Source organism: Salvia splendens, chromosome 8, assembly GCF_004379255.2.
Source record: "Salvia splendens isolate huo1 chromosome 8, SspV2, whole genome shotgun sequence".
Lineage (NCBI taxonomy): Eukaryota > Viridiplantae > Streptophyta > Magnoliopsida > Lamiales > Lamiaceae > Salvia > Salvia splendens.
In genome coordinates, this window is record NC_056039.1 from 3,650,382 (window position 1) to 3,660,611 (window position 10,230).

The window sequence follows — 10,230 nt, forward strand, 5'->3', positions numbered from 1 at the left end:
CTCTTTTAAGTGTTGGTGCACCATGTTTACTCATGGAATTATAAGGCTATATGATCCATGATATGTTATGATGAACTTTCCCATGTGTTATAAGATTAGACAGTATGTGTATAAGTGCACCATGTTATAATTTATTCCATTGGTACATATGTGGTGAAAATATTATACTCCATGAATGTGATTTGGCCTCATGGGTGGGCATATATTAATTGCGATTACAGATTACTTATGCCAATGAAGCATGCTATAGGTGGTACCAGAGCCAAGTATCTCGTAGTACGGTATGGTTCGAGAATGAACCATGCGAAAGTTGGTGGGGGTCGCTTCAAATAAAGGACCTACTTCTTGTTTGTGTCTATACACTTATGATCATTTCCTACTTTTTGTCTCGGTCGTTACATGTTCATCAGTTTCCACTTGGTTCATCCTCGATCCGTACTTGAATGCGAGAGGTTCGAATTTGATATTTGAGTGTTTGTCACCACTCACACGCTTCCTAATGAAAACCAGAGAGAATCACTCATCCAATGATTGCCACATACATATGACGTTTTACATTTGAGTTCTTATAAGATGAATATCATGTAAACATGTTTTTGTTTGTATGAGAAACTATGAGGGTTAGGAGACGCATACCAGACTTTGCATTAGTATATGATATTATATGATTTGGGTAATGCACTCATGTTTCTGCTTTATGGGCATTTGCCAAAAGACCTCATACTCAAGGAGCAGGGGTTGCACTTATATATTGCTAGCACATTTTCCAATTCTCTGATAGATGGTTTGGTTCGCTTTGAGCAATGTCCTCACAGTTCTGGTTTAGGGACACTTCTAAATTGCCTCATACTAAAGGAATAAGGGTTGCGCTTAGGTCATCCGCAACGCTGTCTCATCTCTTCACTATTCATGAGGCCTACTGTACTTTTCATCTCATCTCTTAACTAAGAGACAACACATGCAACCCTCCATCTCTTAACCGTCTCTTAACCATCTCATCCATTAACTATTCATTCAATTTCATTTTTTATTTTTATTTCAAACAAATTCAATTAATAAAAACACACTTCATTAAATAAAATAAAATTACAACTTAAAATTCTAAAAAAATAAAAAACCACATTAATAAAATCTAAAAAATAAAAATTACGATGGATGCAAGTCCGGGATCGACGTGAGGTGCCGCGGCTTCCTCCTCCTCCCTACGTCGATCTTCTTCTAGCGATTCTTCCATTATTCGACGCATTTGCTCAAACGGATCCATGGAGGGATTAAATTTGGGAGAAGAATAATGTTTTGAGATGAAAATTAGAGAGGAAAGAGAGATGGTTTGAGAAGAATAGATGTGTGTTTGTGTATATAAATGAGAATGAAAGAGGAGTATTTATAGAATAAAAAAAGAAAAAAATTAAAATTTCAACGGTAATAAAACCGTAATATTACCATTTTCATTTTTTTATTTTATTTTTTTATTAAAACCGATTTTTTGTTAAAAAAAATTTATTACGTCAGCGTGACGACGCCTACTCGCGGGCGTCACGCCTAGCGCCAGCGCTCGCCATGTGGCGCTGGCGCGTGGTGAGCTGTCGCACGAGCCGTCCCTCTGAGACGAGACCAGAACGGAAGGCTGTAACGCCGTCTCTTATCTGTCTCGTCTCTCCGAGACGAGACCGAGACGGTTAAGACCATCCACAACGCGTCTCGCGCCCGGCTCGCGTCTCGTCTCGGAGAGACGAGACCCCCGCGAGACGCATTGCAGCGCCCATCTCGTCTCCAGCTCGCGACCGTCTCATCGCGTAGCTCGTCTCGGCGAGACACGAGACGAGATGTCTCGCCACGCGCCAGGGACACGTGGCACGTCCCCATGCGTGCGTGACGCCCACTCGCTGGCCCGTGAGTGGGCGTCGTCACTAATGACGCAATAATTCATTTTTTTTAAAAAAATCGATTTTTAATAAAAAAATTTTTTTTTCAAACGGTAATATTACCGTTAAATATTTATTTTCATTTTTTAAATTTTTTATTTTTTTACTCTATAAATAATTCTATTCCATACTCATTTCAAACACAAACACACATCTATTCCTCTCAAATCCTCTCTATCACTCCAATTTCCATCTTCAATCAACTCAAACAAATGGATCCTTTTGAGCAAATGCGCCAATTAATGGAACAATCACTCGAAGAAGATCGACGACGAGAGGCGGAGGAAGCCGCACCACCCCCACGACGCTCCCGGAAGTACATCAATCGGAACCGGGAGTGGGGTACTATCTCGCCGACGGCATCTACCCGAAGTGGCCGACCTTCGTGAAGACGTGCGGCAGGCCAGCGAACCCAAAGCAGGCTCTTTTTGCGCAGAAGCAGGAGGCTGCGCGCAAGGATGTGGAGAGGGCGTTCGGGGTTCTCCAAGCGCGCTTCAACATCATCAAAGCCCCGGCTCGTTCGTGGTTCATGGAGAGCATGGTCGACATCATGTATACGTGCATAATCTTGCACAACATGATTGTCCGAGACGAAGGACTCGATGCCGGAAATTGGTTCGACCCCGAATCCCCCGGAAGCTCAACCGCAAGTAGTCCGCCGCGAAGTGGAGCGCATCCATCTATACAAGAACGGTTGGCTATTCGGGCAAGGACACGCGACTCTAGCGCCCACACCCAACTCCAAGAGGATCTAATTGAGCACATTTGGGAAAACTTTGGCGGAGAAGATTAAATTATGTCATTTTTATTTTTTTAGAATTTTAATTATGTCTTCGTTTTTTTAATGTTAAGTTGTAATATTGTTTTAATTTTAATAAAGTGTGTTTGTTTAAATTGAATTGGGTTTTAAAAAAAATTATAAATTAAATTGAATGAATAGTAATTAAGAGACGGTATAGAGACGGTTAAGAGACGGAGCGTTGCAGGTTCCGTCTCTTAGTTAAGAGATGGAGGAAAAAAGGACAGTGGGGCCCTCAAATAGTGCTCAAATAGTAGTTAAGAGACGGTTTAAGAGACGGTATAGAGACAGCGTTGTGGATGGCCTAAGAGCTACGTTCCTGATGCTCTAAATATATTGTATGCACATTTTATAATTCTCCGTTGTGGGATGGTGAACACCAATAGTTTCTCTTTATTTGTGCCTCCACATAAGCTATCACTGTTGGCCCAGGCATTACATGAACATTCAAATATGTGGGGTGATTAATATATTTGCTGCTGGTTTAGATTGTATATTTCTCTTTTTCAAATGTGTCAAGTGAATTATTTATAAATTTCTATAATTGAAATTTACTTGAAAGGCTCAGTGATATGTCTTGTTGAAATATGACATTTTATTTTCTCTCTTTCGGAAAATAAGATGTTCTATCGATGAATATTATTATGTATTTCATCTGAATTTTTATTTTAACAACAATTAATTAAATTTGATAAAAGTTAAAACGATGAATAAATTGGTAAATTGAAAAGATTAGGATAGAATCATATAGTAATTGATAAATTTTGAAAATTGAGACAAGTTCGATATTATTTACCGTAGACATAATTCAATTTGAACTAATAATACATTAAATAATAATATTATTTTAAATTCGCTTTTTTAAAGTAGTAGTACATCATGCCTAGCGACATTAGGGTTTTATCCTTGGTATAAATAAGCGTTCAGCAGCTTTTTCTAACGCCTCCAGCTTCATCTGCTTCTAGGGCTTAATTGCTTATTTCGATCGCCGGCGTGGAAGAGAAGACAATGGGGCACTCTAACATCTGGAACTCTCACCCTAAGAACTACGGTCCTGGATCCCGCACCTGGTATCTCCCAATTTTTCTAAATCTCCAATTGATTTTCGCACCACTGTCGTTATTTTTGTTTCTTTTGCTGCTGATGGTGATAAATTGGTTCTGTAATTATGTCATAGCTCAGCTCAGTAAGATATGTAGACCGATTTTGTTGTCGTTATTCTGTTATTTACGTGTAGAAAATTATGCGTTTGTTGCAAATAGCATGAATTCTAGAATTTTATTGTCGGTGATTATTGTAAAATTTGTTCTATGTTATGCTGTATTTGTAAAACTGAGGAGTGCTTGTATAATTGTTCATCAAAATTATGGAGCCTTTTATTTTGAGAAATATATTCTGTGATTTTGGATGTTATTTTTCTGTTTGTTTTTATTTACTGTTGTATAGTCTGGTTTTCAACTCTATAGATTTTCATCATGGTATGCAGATATTAGAGTGTTCAACAATGCATTTGATATACTATGATTATAGTTCTGTTTAGCCTGCCCCAATACTTTGGCATCCAAGTCCAACGATGTATGCTGGGATGATTGCTTGTGTTCTTATGGAGTAATTTTCCTTGATGATAATGAGCTTGTTTATTAGCTGCAACTAATATTATCTTTCGATACATTAGTGCATTATTTTCATGATCTCTGCCTACATCTTTTTGTAAGATGATTTTCATTTTGGTTCTGGAGTGAATAAAGTAATAATCCATTAACTTTTCTTCAACTTTTAGTGCTCAATAAAACTCGTGTTGTGCACTTGTTTCAGCTTACATGGCAATTTTCCTCATGTTGAGACGAAATGTTGTTCAATTTTCTAACTGGTTGTTTGTTACTTTTTTCATCTACAAATTAGTACTCAGTTCTCAACTATGTTATTTCCACCCTAGCACTTTGCATCTGCTGTCTTAGATACTTTTGATGTTATGTTCTTTCTCAGTCGTTAGTTGTGGAATTGCATCATCTTTGTGATCACTTCGTTACCACTTGCTTTCTAAGCTTTTGGTGTTAAATTTTGGCAGCCATGTGTGCGGAAATCCTCATGGTATAATCAGAAAGTATGGGCTAATGTGCTGCAGACAGTGCTTCCGCAGCAACGCAAAGGAAATTGGCTTCATCAAGGTATCTTATTTTGTTCTAAATCACAACCTTTTTGTTTATAATTTTCACTTGTGTGTCATCTTGATACTATTGCTTTTGTATTGCAGTACCGTTAAATCTCGACAAAGGGTGTGCCCCAATTTCGAAATCAACCTAGTCTCTGCTAGGTTGTTTTTTTGAAATGTTAGCCATAGCCAATCATCTGAGAAATGTGTCATGACAGTGATTAGCCAATCTGTGATCGAATTTGGATTTATTTCTGAACAATCAGATTGTATTTTGGTTTCATAGTATATTGACGTTTCTTACTTTTATTTGCTCATTTTCTGTTTTGGTTCTTCTTCGTTACGTTTCCATCTAAATTTTGGATATTCTCATTTCTCTGTGCCGTCAAAATTATACAAAATTACTCGTTAGCTAATCATTTCATGTCTTTATGAAATCATTATCTTTGTTTTGTAATGCAATTTATTCAATATATTGCATTTTTTGATCTATTCAAAGCACATGTCATATTTTCTGGAAATATTATATGCTTCCTTTTTTGCTTGTATTGCACAAGTTTCTCATTAGATTTTCTAATATTTGAATATTGATTTTGTTATGGCAAAGATATCTAAGATCATGATTTTTTTGGTTGATTTAAGTTCAAAATAAATCACTCAATTCTCTTTCTAAATATTCTGATCATCAACTTTTTCAAAATATTTTCTTTTCGATTCTATGTTTATGTCTAGTTGATTGTTGTAAAGATACTGCATTCATAAATAGTAGTAGTAAGTTGGTAACAAACTCAATTTTGTAGTTGGGGCTATCATTTTTAGAGCACCAACAACCGTGCTCTTGCCAGCGAGCAGCGAGCACGGTTGTGGGCCCGACCCCACTTTTTCTGTCTGCTCTTAGGCAAGAGCACAACACCCACAGCTGTGCTCTTCCGCAAGGACGAGCACAATTCAATTTAAATTAAAAAACATTTCCATAATATTAAAATTCATTAAAAAAATTGAAATAATATTACAAATAAAATAAAAAAGACATAATTAAAATATTAAAAATTAAAAATTACATAAATAAAATCCTAAAATTAAAAATTACATAATTAAATTCGTAAAATTAAAAAACCCACTACGCGTTGCCGAATTTCGCCCACATGTGTTTGATTAGGTCTTCTTATAGCTCAACGTGGGTTCGAGTATCGCGCATTGTGTGCCTTGTTTCGATCCTCTCACCCACCGTCGTATGCACACCTCGGCGTGGGGGAGACCTCGCGCTTGAGCTTCCGGGTTCATCCTCGTCGTAGAAGCTAGCCGCCCCCGGTTCTTCGTCGGCTATAATCATGTTGTGTAAGATAATACACGTGTACATGATGTCGGCGATATTGTTCAAGTACCACAGCCGAGCCGGGGCCTTCACAATGTTGAATCAGGCTTGAAGGACCCCAAAGGCTCTTTCGACGTCTTTCCGGGCGGACTCTTGACGTTGCGCAAAAAGAACCCGTCTCGGGTTTTGCGGGTTGTTGAGCGTCTTCACGAAAGTCGACCACCTTGGGTAGATACCATCGGCGAGATAGTAACCCATATGGTATGTATTTCCGTTGACGGTGAAGTCGATCGCCGGTGCTACACCATTCAACACATAATTGAAGAAGGGTGAAGAATAGAGCATGTTCAAGTCGTTGTTGGATCCGGCAACGCCGAAATATGCATGTCAAATCCATAGGCGGTAGTGGGCGACCGCTTCAAGGATAAGTATTGGGCCGCTGCCTTTGTGGCCGCTTAAGTGTTGCCCCCTCCAAGCAGTCGGACAATTCTTCCACCTCCAATGCATGCAGTCAATGCTGCCAAATATTCTGGGAAAGCCATGGACTGATTCGTGAAGACGAAGCAACCGTTGGCAATCATCGGTGGAGGGTGCCCGAAGGAATTCATCACCGAAAGCTGCACGAACGTCCTCGCAAAAATTTTTAAGATAAAGGATTCCAGTGGACTCACCGACATGCAAATACTCGTTGAAGAGGTCGGCCGTCTGCCCAGTAGCGAGTTGTCGGATGGCACACGTACACTTCTGCAACGCCGAGATACTTTGCCGACCAGCTGCATCTGGACCTGTTTGGAAGAATTCAACACGAGCGGACAATGTGTTGACAATACGCATAAACAAGCGCTTTGACATGCGAAAACGGCGCTTGAAGTAATCTTCCAGAAACCGCAGCGGGTCGGCAAAATAGTCGGCAACGAGCCTTTCGTGGGCTCCCTCCCGGTCACGATGGATGTAGCGGCGAGTTGACCTAGTTGGTTAAGGAGGAGGGGCGGGGGTATTCGCTGCGACATATGCTTCATAAGCGACGCGATGTTGTTCGTAGTATTCTTGTTCTTCGCGCTCGGCTTCCGCAATGAGATGGGTGAAATCCATTTGAGGTTTTGAGTGAGAGATGAATGTGTAAATAAGTTGTATGAAAAATATGAATGAGAGATGATTTGATATGAAAAATGGATGATGAATGTGTGTATTTATAGATGATTTTGGGGAAAAAATAAAAAATATACAGAAAAACAGGTAAAAAAACAGGCATTTTTTTGGGATTGGGAATTTATTTTTTTTGGTATTATTTTCAATTTTTTTTAAAAAATAATAAAAAAATATTTTTCAACGGATATGCCGTTGGCCAACCACACGCTGCCATGTCGCCTGCTCGCTGGCACGGACGTGCTCGATGCATCGAGCAGCGCCGTGCCAGCGGCGGACGACGTCTTCCGTGCCGCTGGCACGGACGGACGGACGCCGTCCGTTCACAGTTGCAGTTGCTCTTAGTTATATAAGAGGATTGTTTTGTTGGATTTAATCTCTCTCCACACCCGAATTTGTTAATTGAAACGCAATAGTGTGCCAAATATTGTAGTATTTTCTCTCTTGTACTAAAAAAAACCAAATATTGATAGTCACAACAAACTCAATTTAGTAGTTGGGATTATATCATTTTGAGTTATATAAGAGGATCAGTCTTGTTGGATTTAATCTCTCTCTCCATACGCAAATTTATTAATTGTAACGCAATAATGTGCCATAATTGTATTTCTCTCTTGTACTATCATTATGAGTTATAAGATGATTAATTTTGTTGGGTTTAATCTCTCATCACACCGGAATTTATTAGTTGTAATAACACAATAACGTGCCAAGTATTTATTTATTTTCTCTCTTGTAGTACTACTAAAGAAACAAATACTCCTATTAATATTCACATGAGAGATGGCAAACTGCACTTTACCCGTGAACTGGTCCAAATATTAATTAATTCCTTATATGCGATTTTCTTTTTTCTTAAGAAAAAAGAGATAAGACCCGAAATAGGACAGTTAACCTAACAACTTTCAATTCACATCTCACACACAACTTGAATCAAATAGTAATATTACTAATATAGCTTCAATTCTGCTCAACGAACATAATAGACAACTAAAATATAGTAGTATTTTTAAATTACATATAATAAGTAGAACACTATGATTGCTAAATATGAGTATTAGCTGAAGAGGTTGGCAGCGGAAGCGTGCATCGAATGGATCACATAATATCTTGATCTATTTATCAGATTATTTAGACAATCTATTCGCGTAATTCTCACATGTATCTTGCTCATAACTTGAATTCAAACATGCTTTAGCGCAATTAACACCTAAAATAAGTTTACTGCGGAGTTAGCCAATTTACCTCGTTGATTCTCCAAAGAATCGAAGATAGTTAGCGCTTTCTCCACGTGAAGATCTTGAGTACTAAACCACGAATCTTCTGACTGGTTCTCGGACTGTAAACTGATATTAGTGTGGGCTGATCTCACCAGAATACTAGGACTCAAATAAAGAAGGCGGAATTCCCTCACGGAGAGGAGCTGAAAATCGTCCCTCTTCCAGACAGGGAGGAGGACGAAAATTCTATGAAAATAATAAGTGTTTTTTTATCTCCTTTATTCTCCTATTTATATTAAGTCACATATTGGGCCAAGTCCGGGATCTATGGAAGAATTTGGATATGGCCTCCCCCAATTAGCTTCTTACTAATTAAATTGAACTCACAATTTAATATAAGCTTATATTGGAATATTACGAGCAGCCACTACAGAAGTAATATTGCATTGCCCATCCAAATTCGAAATTACAAGTATTCCGGGTTTCCATTTGTTTGTCATTTATTTTCCGTGCTTAAGAAAGAAACATCCATTAATAAATTAATGTCTGCTATGAACTTAATTAATTAACATATTATTAACTCCAAGAGTGGACTTAGCAAGAAACGCTTATTTATTATTCATAGAGTAATCAAACTCCAAGTAGCTAGGTTCCGAATAATAAAACCTTGTTTCGAGCTCCTCTTGTGGACGTTATCAAACGAGAATCACCTAGTGCACGATTCAATATAATAGCAATCCTAGCACCGCTAGATATTAATCACCACTACCCAATATACCAGAATTCTTGGGTTGCGAAAACCACACCTTTTGGTAAGTCAAAGTAGTGCATAATCAATATCATATGCTCAATGCTAACGTACATTGATTAAAAAATTAATTATCAAGACCTCGTCTTTCAGTAGATAGTATAAAGACTCGTCTTGCTGTTAGATCCAATTCAGTGCTATACCACACCAATGTCATTTTATTTCAGTAAGGCTTAGAAATATGGGACTGGCATTGCAACCTTTCACGATAGGTAGTCTAGGCCTATCTAGGTTGTGAAATTCTTATTTTTCTTTGTTCAGAACTGACCGTGTTACCTTAAAGTGAACGACGCCCACAACCGGCCTACTAAAACAAAGACTTAGACTTTGTTACATTGCTCATACATTTAAATATGCAATAAACATCTATTAAATGTAAAACATAACAACATTATGACAAAAATAACCTGTTGCATCCATTAAAAAATAGAATATAGAGTTTTACAGTATTCAGTCACCTCGAAAGTGATTTCTAGTATACAAACTCTAACATTTAACAACATAAAATTTCACTAGCTTGTTTACTGCACAATCACAAAAAATCAGCCAAACCTCTAATATATCACAGTTTCGAACCTATCTTAAATCTTACCATCAACATCAACAATGCGGTCGAACCACAAAATATTGATGCATTGCAAATGCCCTAATCATATATAGCCGTGACTTTCAAGTTTGGATTAGTGAGAGTCACTCTTAAGATGGAAATATAAATGTTAGATATGAAGGTAAGAAGCAACAATAATTGTAGTTATTAGTAAGTGATGACTTTTAGATATTGTCTAACTAATTAAATAATTACTTGTACATCAAACATGACCAAATGATGGATGGTATATTACTTTAGATCTGAATTGCACTTCAA